The sequence below is a fragment of the Perca fluviatilis genome, chromosome 10, assembly GCF_010015445.1.
Source record: "Perca fluviatilis chromosome 10, GENO_Pfluv_1.0, whole genome shotgun sequence".
Classification (NCBI taxonomy): domain Eukaryota; kingdom Metazoa; phylum Chordata; class Actinopteri; order Perciformes; family Percidae; genus Perca; species Perca fluviatilis.
Genome location: NC_053121.1, coordinates 7,123,547 through 7,137,026, shown reverse-complemented (window position 1 = coordinate 7,137,026; position 13,480 = coordinate 7,123,547). Strand labels below are relative to the sequence as shown.

The window sequence follows — 13,480 nt, the reverse complement described above, 5'->3', positions numbered from 1 at the left end:
GTACCTCATACCTTTTACCAGGTTTAGGTGGTTGAAAGTGATGGCCAAATTAAGCTTCATTAAGCCATTTTCTTTATTTTCTGAGCAAATTCACTCAGTAGTGTTTCACTAGCTGTTGTCCATCAGTGATTGCCCTAGAGGAGCTCTCAGTCCAGCACCTCTCCCGCTCGTCTTTGTTAGTTTTACGCTGTCCAGCGTAAATCTCTGACACCATACCTCACACTCATCCATGCACACACATTCACCACTGACTAAACTGACTACCGCCGTCACTGAATCATCATTTCTTGTGTTGTAGTCATATTCTTAGTCTTGCATTTCCTTCACAGCCTTTGCTTCCCGTCTTTTGTCATGGCTTTTGCGTGGGGTCATGACAAAGCACCTACGGTGATTTGAGCCTTTGTGAGTATTTGTTTAATTTTTTATTTTTTTTATTTATCAGTTAATTTCTTTTTAGATATTCTTATCTTGCACCTTCACAGCCTTTGCTTCCCCTTTTGTCATGGCTTTTGCGTGGGGTCATGACAAAGCACCTACGGTTGATTTGAGCCTTTGTGTGAGTATTTGGGTTTGCAGATACATTGCTTTTATTGAGTTTAAAGACCGCTTGTTAGTCTTTCCGAAATTCTCTCAATAATTGCTAGACTTTCCGTGGCCTCGTTGGCGCAGTAGGCAGCGCGTCAGTCTCATAATCTGAAGGTCGTGAGTTCAAGCCTCACACGGGGCAGGAGTTTTAAAATCAACTGCGAATACGTGTTCTTAAAAAGTAGACTTCCACAAGATTTGCATAACAAAAAAAGCATTGATTATGCTTAAAAATAAAGCAGGTGCTCCAAACCTCTGGAACAAGCATATGAGTGGGCATTGTGATAAATCGTGTTGTCTGTCGTTTCCGAGATCAACGGTGATTTGCGAAGTTGAATAGTTATCGCTTAACCTGTAATATATGAGAAAAGCTCTCGTTGGCACTGTAGGCAGACGTTTTAGAAAATGAAGTTACTTTATGCTTTCAACTATGACATCTGCGACGAATCACCACGTGCAAATTTTCAAGCCTCGTTGGCACACCCAGCTAGCATGAAGTCGTCACACTCAGATCCTAGTCAGAATGTGAGTCCGATACTGCTCCATTGGGCTGTGATTACAGGGCGTGTTTCAACCGAACCAGGAAAGAAAATGCCTCTGCCCTAAACTGGATAGACCTACAACCAATCAGAGCAACAGAGACAGACATGACAGAAGCTGCGAGTCAAAGGCAGGCTTCGACAGAGCAAAGGCAGAAGCGGCAGTTTCAGTGTCGTGCGGACGGATGTGGCAATGTCTATACACAGCGTATCGCGGTTCTCTGTTCCTCTTTCAAAATGGATGTGCCTGTCCATATCTTTTACAACAGACGCGATGGCGGAATGTACACATCTCAATTCTCCAGCGGCAGCCATCTTTGTTGTAAACAAATTCAACCTAAGCGCTCTTTGGTGACGTGGTTGATTACGTTACTGTTGATCATCTGTCCATCGTCGTATAAAGCCCGCCCTGACAATTTGATTGGTCCGAACTGCTCTGGTTCGAGCGCAGTTGATCCACAACGGATCAAGTCCAGACCGAACTTACCGACCTCAAATGCTGTTGGCGGGGCTAAGTTCGGCTGGCATCCAGGCTAATGCTACAGTAGGTAATTCACTGGCTATGGATGAGTACCTCATACCTTTTACCAGGTTTAGGTGGCAAGTCCAGACCGAACTTACCGACCTCAAATGCTGTTGGCGGGGCTAAGTTCGGCTGGCATCCAGGCTAATGCTACAGTAGGTAATTCACTGGCTATGGATGAGTACCTCATACCTTTTACCAGGTTTAGGTGGTTGAAAGTGATGGCCAAATTAAGCTTCATTAAGCCATTTTCTTTATTTTCTGAGCAAATTCACTCAGTAGTGTTTCACTAGCTGTTGTCCATCAGTGATTGCCCTAGAGGAGCTCTCAGTCCAGCACCTCTCCCGCTCGTCTTTGTTAGTTTTACGCTGTCCAGCGTAAATCTCTGACACCATACCTCACACTCATCCATGCACACACATTCACCACTGACTAAACTGACTACCGCCGTCACTGAATCATCATTTCTTGTGTTGTAGTCATATTCTTAGTCTTGCATTTCCTTCACAGCCTTTGCTTCCCGTCTTTTGTCATGGCTTTTGCGTGGGGTCATGACAAAGCACCTACGGTTGATTTGAGCCTTTGTGTGAGTATTTGGGTTTGCAGATACATTGCTTTTATTGAGTTTAAAGACCGCTTGTTAGTCTTTCCGTAATTCTCTCAATAATTGCTAGACTTTCTCCTCTTGCTAGGCAGCGTCAGTCTCATAATCTGAAGTGTGAGTTCAACCTCACAGGGCAGGAGTTTTAAAATCAACTAATATGTGTTTTAAAGTACTAAATTTGCATAAAAGCATTTTTTTACGGTTGTTTTTTTTTTGTTGTTTTTGGGGTTAAATGTTGTTTGGCTTTTGGGTATTTTTGGATTTGTTTTATTGGTTTACGCTTGTTAGTCTTTCGAAAATTCTCCATAATTGCTAGACTTTCCGTGGCCTCGTTGGCGCAGTAGGCAGCGCGTCAGTCTCATAATCTGAAGGTCGTGAGTTCAAGCCTCACACGGGGCAGGAGTTTTAAAATCAACTGCGAATACGTGTTCTTAAAAAGTAGACTTCCACAAGATTTGCATAACAAAAAAAGCATTGATTATGCTTAAAAATAAAGCAGGTGCTCCAAACCTCTGGAACAAGCATATGAGTGGGCATTGTGATAAATCGTGTTGTCTGTCGTTTCCGAGATCAACGGTGATTTGCGAAGTTGAATAGTTATCGCTTAACCTGTAATATATGAGAAAAGCTCTCGTTGGCACTGTAGGCAGACGTTTTAGAAAATGAAGTTACTTTATGCTTTCAACTATGACATCTGCGCACCGAATCACCCCCGTGCAAATTTTCAAGCCTCGTTGGCACACCCAGCTAGCATGAAGTCGTCACACTCAGATCCTAGTCAGAATGTGAGTCCGATACTGCTCCATTGGGCTGTGATTACAGGGCGTGTTTCAACCGAACCAGGAAAGAAAATGCCTCTGCCCTAAACTGGATAGACCTACAACCAATCAGAGCAACAGAGACAGACATGACAGAAGCTGCGAGTCAAAGGCAGGCTTCGACAGAGCAAAGGCAGAAGCGGCAGTTTCAGTGTCGTGCGGACAGATGTGGCAATGTCTATACACACGTGATCGCGGTTCTCTGTTCCTCTTTCAAAATGAATGCGCTGTCCATATCTTTTACAACAGACGCGATGGCGGAATGTACACATCTCAATTCTCCAGCGGCAGCCATCTTTGTTGTAAACAAATTCAACCTAAGCGCTCTTTGGTGACGTGGTTGATTACGTTACTGTTGATCATCTGTCCATCGTCGTATAAAGCCCGCCCTGACAATTTGATTGGTCCGAACTGCTCTGGTTCGAGCGCAGTTGATCCACAACGGATCAAGTCCAGACCGAACTTACCGACCTCAAATGCTGTTGGCGGGGCTAAGTTCGGCTGGCATCCAGGCTAATGCTACAGTAGGTAATTCACTGGCTATGGATGAGTACCTCATACCTTTTACCAGGTTTAGGTGGTTGAAAGTGATGGCCAAATTAAGCTTCATTAAGCCATTTTCTTTATTTTCTGAGCAAATTCACTCAGTAGTGTTTCACTAGCTGTTGTCCATCAGTGATTGCCCTAGAGGAGCTCTCAGTCCAGCACCTCTCCCGCTCGTCTTTGTTAGTTTTACGCTGTCCAGCGTAAATCTCTGACACCATACCTCACACTCATCCATGCACACACATTCACCACTGACTAAACTGACTACCGCCGTCACTGAATAATCATTTCTTGTGTTGTAGTCATATTCTTAGTCTTGCATTTCCTTCACAGCCTTTGCTTCCCGTCTTTTGTCATGGCTTTTGCGTGGGGTCATGACAAAGCACCTACGGTTGATTTGAGCCTTTGTGTGAGTATTTGGGTTTGCAGATACATTGCTTTTATTGAGTTTAAAGACCGCTTGTTAGTCTTTCCGTAATTCTCTCAATAATTGCTAGACTCTCCGTGGCCTCGTTGGCGCAGTAGGCAGCGCGTCAGTCTCATAATCTGAAGGTCGTGAGTTCAAGCCTCACACGGGGCAGGAGTTTTAAAATCAACTGCGAATACGTGTTCTTAAAAAGTAGACTTCCACAAGATTTGCATAACAAAAAAAGCATTGATGATGCTTAAAAATAAAGCAGGTGCTCCAAACCTCTGGAACAAGCATATGAGTGGGCATTGTGATAAATCGTGTTGTCTGTCGTTGTTTCCGAGATCAACGGTGATTTGCGAAGTTGAATAGTTATCGCTTAACCTGTAATATATGAGAAAAGCTCTCGTTGGCACTGTAGGCAGACGTTTTAGAAAATGAAGTTACTTTATGCTTTCAACTATGACATCTGCGACGAATCACCACGTGCAAATTTTCAAGCCTCGTTGGCGCACCCACCCGCTAGCATGAAGTCGCACACTCACGATCCTAGTCAGAATGTGAGTCCGATACTGCTCCATTGGGCTGTGATTACAGGGCGTGTTTCAACCGAACCAGGAAAGAAAATGCCTCTGCCCTAAACTGGATAGACCTACAACCAATCAGAGCAACAGAGACAGACATGACAGAAGCTGCGAGTCAAAGGCAGGCTTCGACAGAGCAAAGGCAGAAGCGGCAGTTTCAGTGTCGTGCGGACGGATGTGGCAATGTCTATACACACGTGATCGCGGTTCTCTGTTCCTCTTTCAAAATGAATGCGCTGTCCGTATCTTTTACAACAGACGCGATGGCGGAATGTACACATCTCAATTCTCCAGCGGCAGCCATCTTTGTTGTAAACAAAATTCAACCTAAGTTTTTGGTGATGTGGTTGATTACGCTACTGTTGATCATCTGTCCATCAGTCGTGAGCAAAAGCCCGCCCTTGACAATTTGATTGGTCCCTGAACTGTTTGGTTCGAAGCGCAGTTGATCCATTAACGGATCAGTCCAGGACCGAATCCTACCGCGACCCTAAATGCTACAGTTACAATAAGTCTGGCTGGCATCCAGGCTAATGCTGTGGTAGGGTAATTCACTGGCTATGGATTATACCCCTATACCTTTTTACCAGGTTTAGGTGGTTGAAAGTGATGGCCAAATTAAGCTTCCATTAAGCCATTTTCTTTATTTTCTTGAGCAAATTCACTCAGTAGTGTTTCACTAGCTGTTGTCCATCAGTGATTGCCCTAGAGGAGCTCTCAGTCCAAAGCACCTCTCATTGCCTGTTTGTTTTAATGCTTCGTCCAGCTGTGAAATCTCTGACACCATACCTCACACTCATCCATGCAATAATATCTTCACCACTGACTAAACTGATCTTCACCACTGGCCACTGAATCATCATTTCTGTGTTGTAGTCATATTCTTAGTCTTGCATTTCTTCACAGTCTTTGTTTTCCGCCTTTTGTCATGGCTTTTATGCGTAGTCATGACAAAGCACCCACGGTTGATTAGAGCCTTGTGTGAGTATTTGGGTAATTCTCTCAATAATTGCTAGACTCTCCGTATCTTGGCGCAGTAGGCAGCCGCCACGGGTCTCCATAATCTGGAAGGTCGTGAGTTCAGGCCTTACACGGGCAGGAGTTTAAAATCAACTGTGAATACGCGGTTCTTAAAAGTAGACTTTACACAAGATTTTGCATAACAAAAAAGCATTGATGATGCTATCGGTATGCTTCGTTCAGTTTTTGTATTGCTCCGTAGTCATGATTCTTGTCCTTGCATTTCATTTACAGCCTTTGCTTCCCGTCATCTTTTTGTCATGAGTAGCTGGAGGGGTCTTGACAGAGAGCACCTCTACGATTGATTTGAGCCTTTGTGTGAGTATTTTGGGTTTGCAGGGTACATTGCTTTTATTGAGTTTAAAGAACCCGCTTGTTAGTCTTTCCGTGAATTCTCTTTCAATAATTGCTAAGACTCTCCATTGCCTCGTTTAGCGCATAGGCAGCCAGCGTCAGTTCTCATACTCTGAAGGTTGTGGGTTCAACGCCTCACCGCGGGGCAGGGGTTTTAAAATCTCAACTTGCTGATCAATGTGTGCTTCCAAAAGTAAGACTTCCACAAGATTTGCATAACAAAAAAGCATTGTTCGATGCTTAAAAATAAAGCAGGTGCTCCAACCTCTGGAACAAGCATATGAGTGGGCATTGTGATAGTAAGAGTGTTGTCTGTCGTTGTTTCGAGATCAGCGGTGATTTGCGAAGTTGAATAGTTATCAGCTAACCTGTAATATATAGAGAAAAGCTCTCGTTGGCACTGTAGGCAGACCCGTTTTAGAAAATAATGAAGTTACTTTATGCTTTCAACTACTGACATCTAGCGACGGAATCACGTTTGCGTGCAAATTTTTCAAGCCTCGTTGGCACACCCAGCTAGCTGAAGTCGTCACACTCAAGATCCCTAGGTCAGATGGTGAGTCCGATAGCTGCCATTGGGCTGTGATTACAGGAAGGTTGTTTTGCGCGAACCAGGGAGAAGAGCCTCTCTCTGCCCTAAACTGGATGAACCTACAACCAATCAGAGCAACAGAGACAGACATGACAAAACTGCCGGAGGTTCAAGGCGGGCTTCGACAGAGCAAAGGCAAGCGGCAGTTTTCGAGTGTGTGTGAGGATGTGGAATTCTATACACGGTGATGCGGTTCTCTGTTTCCTCTTTCAAAAAAATCCTTCCATTATCTTTTACAACAGGCGCGATGGCGGAATATACACATCTCAATTCTCCAGCGGCAGCCATCTTTTTGTTGTAAACAAATTCAACTAAAGCGCTCTTTGGTGGCGTGGTTGATTACGTTACTGTTGATCATCTGTCCATCGTCATTATAAAGCCCCTAACCAATTTGATTGGTCGAACTGCTCTGGTTCCGGCGCCCAGTTGATCCACAGCGGGATCAAGTCAGACGAACTTACCAGACCTCAAAATTGCTGTTGGGGGGCTAAGTTCGGCTGGCATCAGGCTAATGCTACAGTGGGTAATTCACTGGCTATAGGATGGAGAGTACCTCATACCTTTTACCAGGTTTAGGTGGTTGAAGTGATGGCCAAATTAAGCTTCATTAAGCCATTTTTCTTTATTTTCCTGAAGCAAATTCCACTCAGGTAGTGTTTCACTAGCTGTTGTCCATCAGTGATTGCCCTAGAGGAGCTCTCGAGTCCAGCACCTCTCCCTTCGTCTTTGTTTGTTTTCACGCTGTCCAAGCGTAAATCTCTGACTACCATACCTCCACTCATCCATGCACACACATTCACCACTGACTAAACTGACTACCCCCGTCAACTGAATCATCATTTCTTGTGTTGTAGTGATATTCTTTGAATCTTGCATTTCCCCTTCACAGCCTTTGCTTCCGTCTTTTGTCTTGGGCTTTTCGCATTGGGGGTCATGACAAGCACCTATGATTGATTTGAGCCTTTATTGTGTATGTATTTGGGTTTGCAGATACATTGCTTTATTGAGTTTAGGGCCCGCTTGTTCGGAGTCTTTCCGAAATTCATCTCAATAATTTTCTAGACTTTCTTTATTTAGCTTCGTTAGCAGTAGGCAGCGCGTCAGTCTCATAATCTGAAGATTGGTGAGTTCAAGCCTCACGGGGCAGGGGTTTAAAAATCAACTGCGAATCGTGTTCTTAAAAGTAGACTTCCACAAGATTTGCATAACAAAAAAGCATTGATTATGCTTAAAAATAAAGCAGGTGCTCCAAACCTCTGGAACAAGCATATGAGTGGGCATTGTGATAAATCGTGTTGTCTGTCGTTTCGAGATCAACGGTGATTTTGCGGAAGTTGAATAGTTATCGCTAACCTGTAATATATGAGAAAAGCTCCCGTTGGCACTGTAGGCAGGCGTTTTAGAAAATGAAGTTACTTTTATGCTTTCAACTATGACATCTGCGATGTGAATCACCCGTGCAAGTTTTCAAAGCCTGCGTTGGCACACCAGCTAGCATGAATTCGTCACACTCAGATCCTAGTCAGATATGTGAGTCGATACTGCTCCATTGGGCTGTGATTACAGGGTTGTTTCAACCGAACCAGGAAGAGAATATGCCTCTGCCCTAAACTGGATAGACCACACAACCAATCAGAGCAAACAGAGACAACGTCACGAAGCTGCGAGTCAAAGGCGGGGCTTCCGACAGAGCAAAGGCAGAAGCGGCAGTTTCAGTGTCGTTGCGTGGACGGATGTGGCAATGTCTATACCACGTGATCGCGGTTTTCTGTTCCTCTTTCAAAATGAATGCGCTGTCCATATCTTTTACAACCAAGGCGGTGGGGAATGTACACATCTCAATTCTCCAGCGGCGACATCTTTGTTGTAAACAAATTCAACCTAAGGGTCTTTGGTGACGTGGTTGATTCGTTACTATTGATCTCTGTCCATGTAAAGCCCCTGCAATTTGATTGGTCCGGAACTGCTCTGGTTGGGCCAGTTGATCCTAACGGATCAGGTCAGACCGAACTTACCGACCTCAAATGCTGTTGGCGGGGCTAGGTTCGGCTGGCATCCAGGCTAATGCTACAGTAGGTAATTCACTGGCTATGGATGAGTACCTACATACCTTTACCAGGTTTAGGTGGTTGAAAGTGATGGCCAAATTAAGCTTCATTAAGCCATTTTCTTTATTTTCTGAGCAAATTCACTCCAGTAGTGTTTCACTAAGTTGTTGTCCATCAGTGATTGCCCTAGAGGAGCTCTCAGTCCAGCACCTCTCCGGCTCTTCTTTGTTGTTTCCGCAGGTCAGCGTAAATCTCTACTTCCATACCTCACACTCATCCATGCACACACATTCACCACTTGACTAAACTGACTACCCCGTCACTGAATAATCATTTTCTTGTGTTGTAGTCATATTCTTAGTCTTGCATTTCCTTCACAGCCTTTGCTTCCCGTCTTTTGTCATGGCTTTTGCGTGGGGTCATGACAAAGCACCTACGGTTGATTTGAGCCTTTGGGTGAGTATTTGGGTTTGCAGATACATTGCTTTTATTGAGTTTAAAGACCGCTTGTTAGTCTTTCCGTAATTCTCTCAATAATCAGAATGTGAGTCCGATACTGCTCCATTGGGCTGTGATTACAGGGCGTGTTTCAACCGAACCAGGAAAGAAAATGCCTCTGCCCTAAACTGGATAGACCTACAACCAATCAGAGCAACAGAGACAGACATGACAGAAGCTGCGAGTCAAAGGCAGGCTTCGACAGAGCAAAGGAGCAAGCGGCAGTTTCAGTGTGTCGCGGATGAGGATGTGGCAATGTCTATACACCGCGTGATGCGGTTCTCTGTTCCTCTTTCAAAATGAATGCGCTTCCGTTATCTTTTACAACAGACGCGATGGCGGAATGTACACATCTCAATTCTCCAGCGGCAGCCATCTTTGTTGTAAACAAATTCAACCTAAGCGCTCTTTGGTGACGTGGTTGATTACGTTACTATTGATCATCTGTCCATCGTCGTATAAGCCCCGCCCTGACAATTTGATTGGTCCGAACTGCTCTGGTTGAGCGCAGTTGATCCACAACGGATCAAGATCCAGACCGAACTTACCGACCTCAAATGCTGTTGGCGGGGCTAAGTTCGCTGGCATCCGGCTAATGCTACAGTAGGTAATTCACTGGCTATGGATGAGTTACCTCATACCTTTTACCAGGTTTAGGTGGTTGAAAGTGATAGCCAAATTAAGCTTCATTAAGCCTTTTCTTTATTTTCTGAGCAAATTCACTCAGTAGTGTTTCACTAGCTGTTGTCCATCAGTGATTGCCCTAGAGGAGCTCTCAGTCCAGCACCTCTCCGCTCGTCTTTGTTTGTTTTACGCTGTCCAGCGTAAATCTCTGAACACCATACCTCACACTCATCCAGCACACATTCACCACTGACTAAACTGACTACCGCCCGTCACTGAATCATCATTTCTTGTGTTCTAGTCATATTCTTAGTCTTGCATTTCCTTCACAGCCTTTGCTTCCCGTTCTTTGTCTGGCTTTTGCGTGGGGTCATGACAAAGCACCTACGGTTGATTTGAGCCTTTGTGTGAGTATTTGGGTTTGCAGATACATTGCTTTTATTGAGTTTAAGAGACCGCTTGTTGTCTTCCTTTCGAATTCTCTCAATAATTGCTTTCGACTTTCCATTAGCCCTCGTTAGCGGTAGGCAGCGCGTCAGTCTCATAATCTGAAGGTCGTGAGTTCAAGCCTCACACGGGGCAGGAGTTTTAAAATCAACTCGCGAATACGTGTTCTTAAAAGTAGACTTCCACAAGATTTGCATAACAAAAAGCATTGATGATGCTTAAAAATAAAGCAGGTGCTCCAAACCTCTGGAACAAGCATATGAGTGGGCATTGTGATAAATCGTGTTGTCTGTGTTGTTTCCGACATCAACGGTGATTTGCGAGTTGAAATAGTTATCGGCTTAACCTGTAATATATGAGAAAAGCTCTCGTTGGCACCGTAGGCAGACGTTTTAGAAAATGAAGTTACTTTATGCTTTCAACTTGACATCGGCGTATCAGAATCACCCGCATTTTGCGTTGCAAATTTTCAGCCTCGTTAGTACCCAGCTAGCATGAAGCGTCACACTCAGATCCTAGTCAGAATGTGAGTCCGATACTGCTCCATTGGGCTGTGATTACAGGGCGTGTTTCAACCGAACCAGGAAAGAAAATGCCTCTGCCCTAAACTGGATAGACCTACCACCAATCAGAGCAACAGAGACAGACATGACAGAAGCTGCGAGTCAAAGGCGGGCCCGACAGAGCAAAGGCAGAAGCGGCAGTTTCAGTGTCTCGCGGACGGATGTGGCAATGTCTATACACACGTGATCGCGGTTCTCTGTTCCTCTTTCCAAAATGAATGCGCTGTCCATATCTTTTACGAACGCAACGCGATGGCGGAATGTACACATCTCAATTCTCCAGCGGCAGCCATCTTTGTTGTAAACAAATTCAACCTAAAGCTCTTTGGTGACGTGGTTGATTACGTTACTGTTGATCATCTGTCCATCGTCGTTATAAAGCCCGCCCTAACAATTTGATTGGTCCGAACTGCTCTGGTTCGAGCACAGTTGATCCACAACGGATCAAGTCCAGACCGAACTTACCGACCTCAAATGCTGTTGGCGGGGCTAAGTTCGGCTGGCATCCAGGCTAATGCTACAGTAGGTAATTCACTGGCTATGGATAGATTACCTCATACCTTTTACCAGGTTTAGGTGGTTGAAAGTGATGGCCAAATTAAGCTTCATTAAGCCATTTTCTTTATTTTCGGAGCAAATTCACTCAGTAGTGTTTCACTAGCTGTTGTCCATCAGTGATTGCCCTAGAGGAGCTCTCAGTCCAGCACCTCTCCCGGCTGGTCTTTGTTTGTTTTACGGCTGTCCAGCGTAAATCTCTGACACCATACCTCACTCATCCATACGCAACCACACATTACCACTGACTAAACTGACTACCGCCATCACTGAATCATCATTTCTTGTGTTGTAGTCATATTCTTAGTCTTGCATTTCCTTCACAGCCTTTGCTTCCCGTCTTTTGTCATGGCTTTGCGTGGGGTCACGACAAAGCACCTACGGTTGATTTGACGCGTTGTGAGTATTGGGGTTTGCAGATACATTGCTTTTATTGAGTTTAAAGACCGCTTGTTAGTCTTTCCGTAATTCTCTCAATAATTGCTAGACTTTCCGTGGCCTCGTTGGCAGTAGGCGTAGCGTCAGTCTCATAATCTGAAGGTCGTGAGTTCAAGCCTCACACGGGGCAGGAGTTTTAAAATCAACTGCGAATACGTGTTCTTAAAAGTAGACTTCCACAAGATTTGCATAACAAAAAAGCATTGATGATGCTTAAAAATAAAGCAGGTGCTCCAAACCTCTGGAACAAGCATATGAGTGGGCATTGTGATAAATCGTGTTGTCTGTCGTTGTTTCCGACATCAACGGTGATTTGGCCGGGTTGAATAGTTATCGCCTAACCTGTAATATATGAGAAAAGCCTCGTTAGCCCGTAGGCAGACGTTTTAGAAAATGAAGTTACTTTATGCTTTCAACTATGACATCTGCGAACGAATCACCCGCGTTACAAATTTTCAAGCCTCGTTGGCACCCAGCTAGCGAAGTGATGAAGTCGCCACTCTCAGATCCTGTCAGAATGTAGAGTCCGATACTGCTCCATTGGGAGTGTTTACAGGGTGTTTCAACCGAACCAGGAAAGAAAATGCCTCTGCCCTAAACTGGATAGACCTACAACCAATCAGAGCAACAGAGACAGACATGACAGAAGCTGCGGAGTCAAAGGCAGGCTTCGACAGAGCAAAGGCAGAAGCGGCAGTTTCAGTGTCGTGCGGACGGATGTGGCAATGTCTATACACACGTGATCGCGGTTCTCTGTTCCTCTTTCAAAATGAATGCGCTGTCCATATCTTTTACAACAGACGCGATGGCGGAATGTACACATCTCAATTCTCCAGCGGCAGCCATCTTTGTTGTAAACAAATTCAACCTAAGCGCTCTTTGGTGACGTGGTTGATTACGTTACTGTTGATCATCTGTCCATCGTCGTATAAAGCCCGCCCTGACAATTTGATTGGTCCGAACTGCTCTGGTTCGAGCACAGTTGATCCAAAACGGATCAGAGTCCAGACCGAACTTACCGACCTCAAATGCTGTTGGCGGGCTAAGTTCGGCTGGCATCCAGGCTAATGCTACAGTAGGTAATTCACTGGCTATGGATGAGTACCTCATACCTTTTACCAGGTTTAGGTGGTTGAAAGTGATGGCCAAATTAAGCTTCATTAAGCCATTTTCTTTATTTTCTGAGCAAATTCACTCAGTAGTGTTTCACTAGCTGTTGTCCATCAGTGATTGCCCTAGAGGAGCTCTCAGTCCAGCACCTCTCCCGCTCGTCTTTGTTTGTTTTACGCTGTCCAGCGTAAATCTCTGACACCATACCTCACACTCATCCATGCACACACATTCACCACTGACTAAACTGACTACCGCCATCACTGAATCATCATTTCTTGTGTTGTAGTCATATTCTTAGTCTTGCATTTCCTTCACAGCCTTTGCTTCCCGTCTTTTGCGCTGGCTTTTGGTGGGGTCATGACAAAGCACCCTACGGTTGATTTGAGCCTTTGTGTGAGTATTTGGGTTTGCAGATACATTGCTTTTATTGAGTTTAAAGACCGCTTGTTAGTCTTTCCGTAATTCTCTCAATAATTGCTAGACTTTCCGTGGCCTCGTTGGCGCAGTAGGCAGCGCGTCAGTCTCATAATCTGAAGGTCGTGAGTTCAAGCCTCACACGGGGCAGGAGTTTTAAAATCAACTGCGAATACGTGTTCTTAAAAGTAGACTTCCACAAGATT

At 44.7% G+C, this 13,480-nt stretch overlaps 4 non-coding genes across 4 annotated transcripts; all 4 read left to right on the top strand.

The window, feature by feature from the left end:
• Window positions 1-654: 654 nt before the first annotated feature.
• On the top strand, window positions 655-727 carry trnam-cau. Its single transcript has one exon. It is a non-coding gene; the product is annotated as a tRNA-Met (tRNA).
• Window positions 728-2,577: 1,850 nt separating this feature from the next.
• On the top strand, window positions 2,578-2,650 carry trnam-cau. Its single transcript has one exon. It is a non-coding gene; the product is annotated as a tRNA-Met (tRNA).
• A 1,472-nt stretch (window positions 2,651-4,122) lies between these two features.
• Window positions 4,123-4,195, top strand: trnam-cau. The gene has a single exon. It is a non-coding gene; the product is annotated as a tRNA-Met (tRNA).
• A 9,156-nt stretch (window positions 4,196-13,351) lies between these two features.
• On the top strand, window positions 13,352-13,424 carry trnam-cau. The gene has a single exon. It is a non-coding gene; the product is annotated as a tRNA-Met (tRNA).
• Window positions 13,425-13,480: the final 56 nt, after the last annotated feature.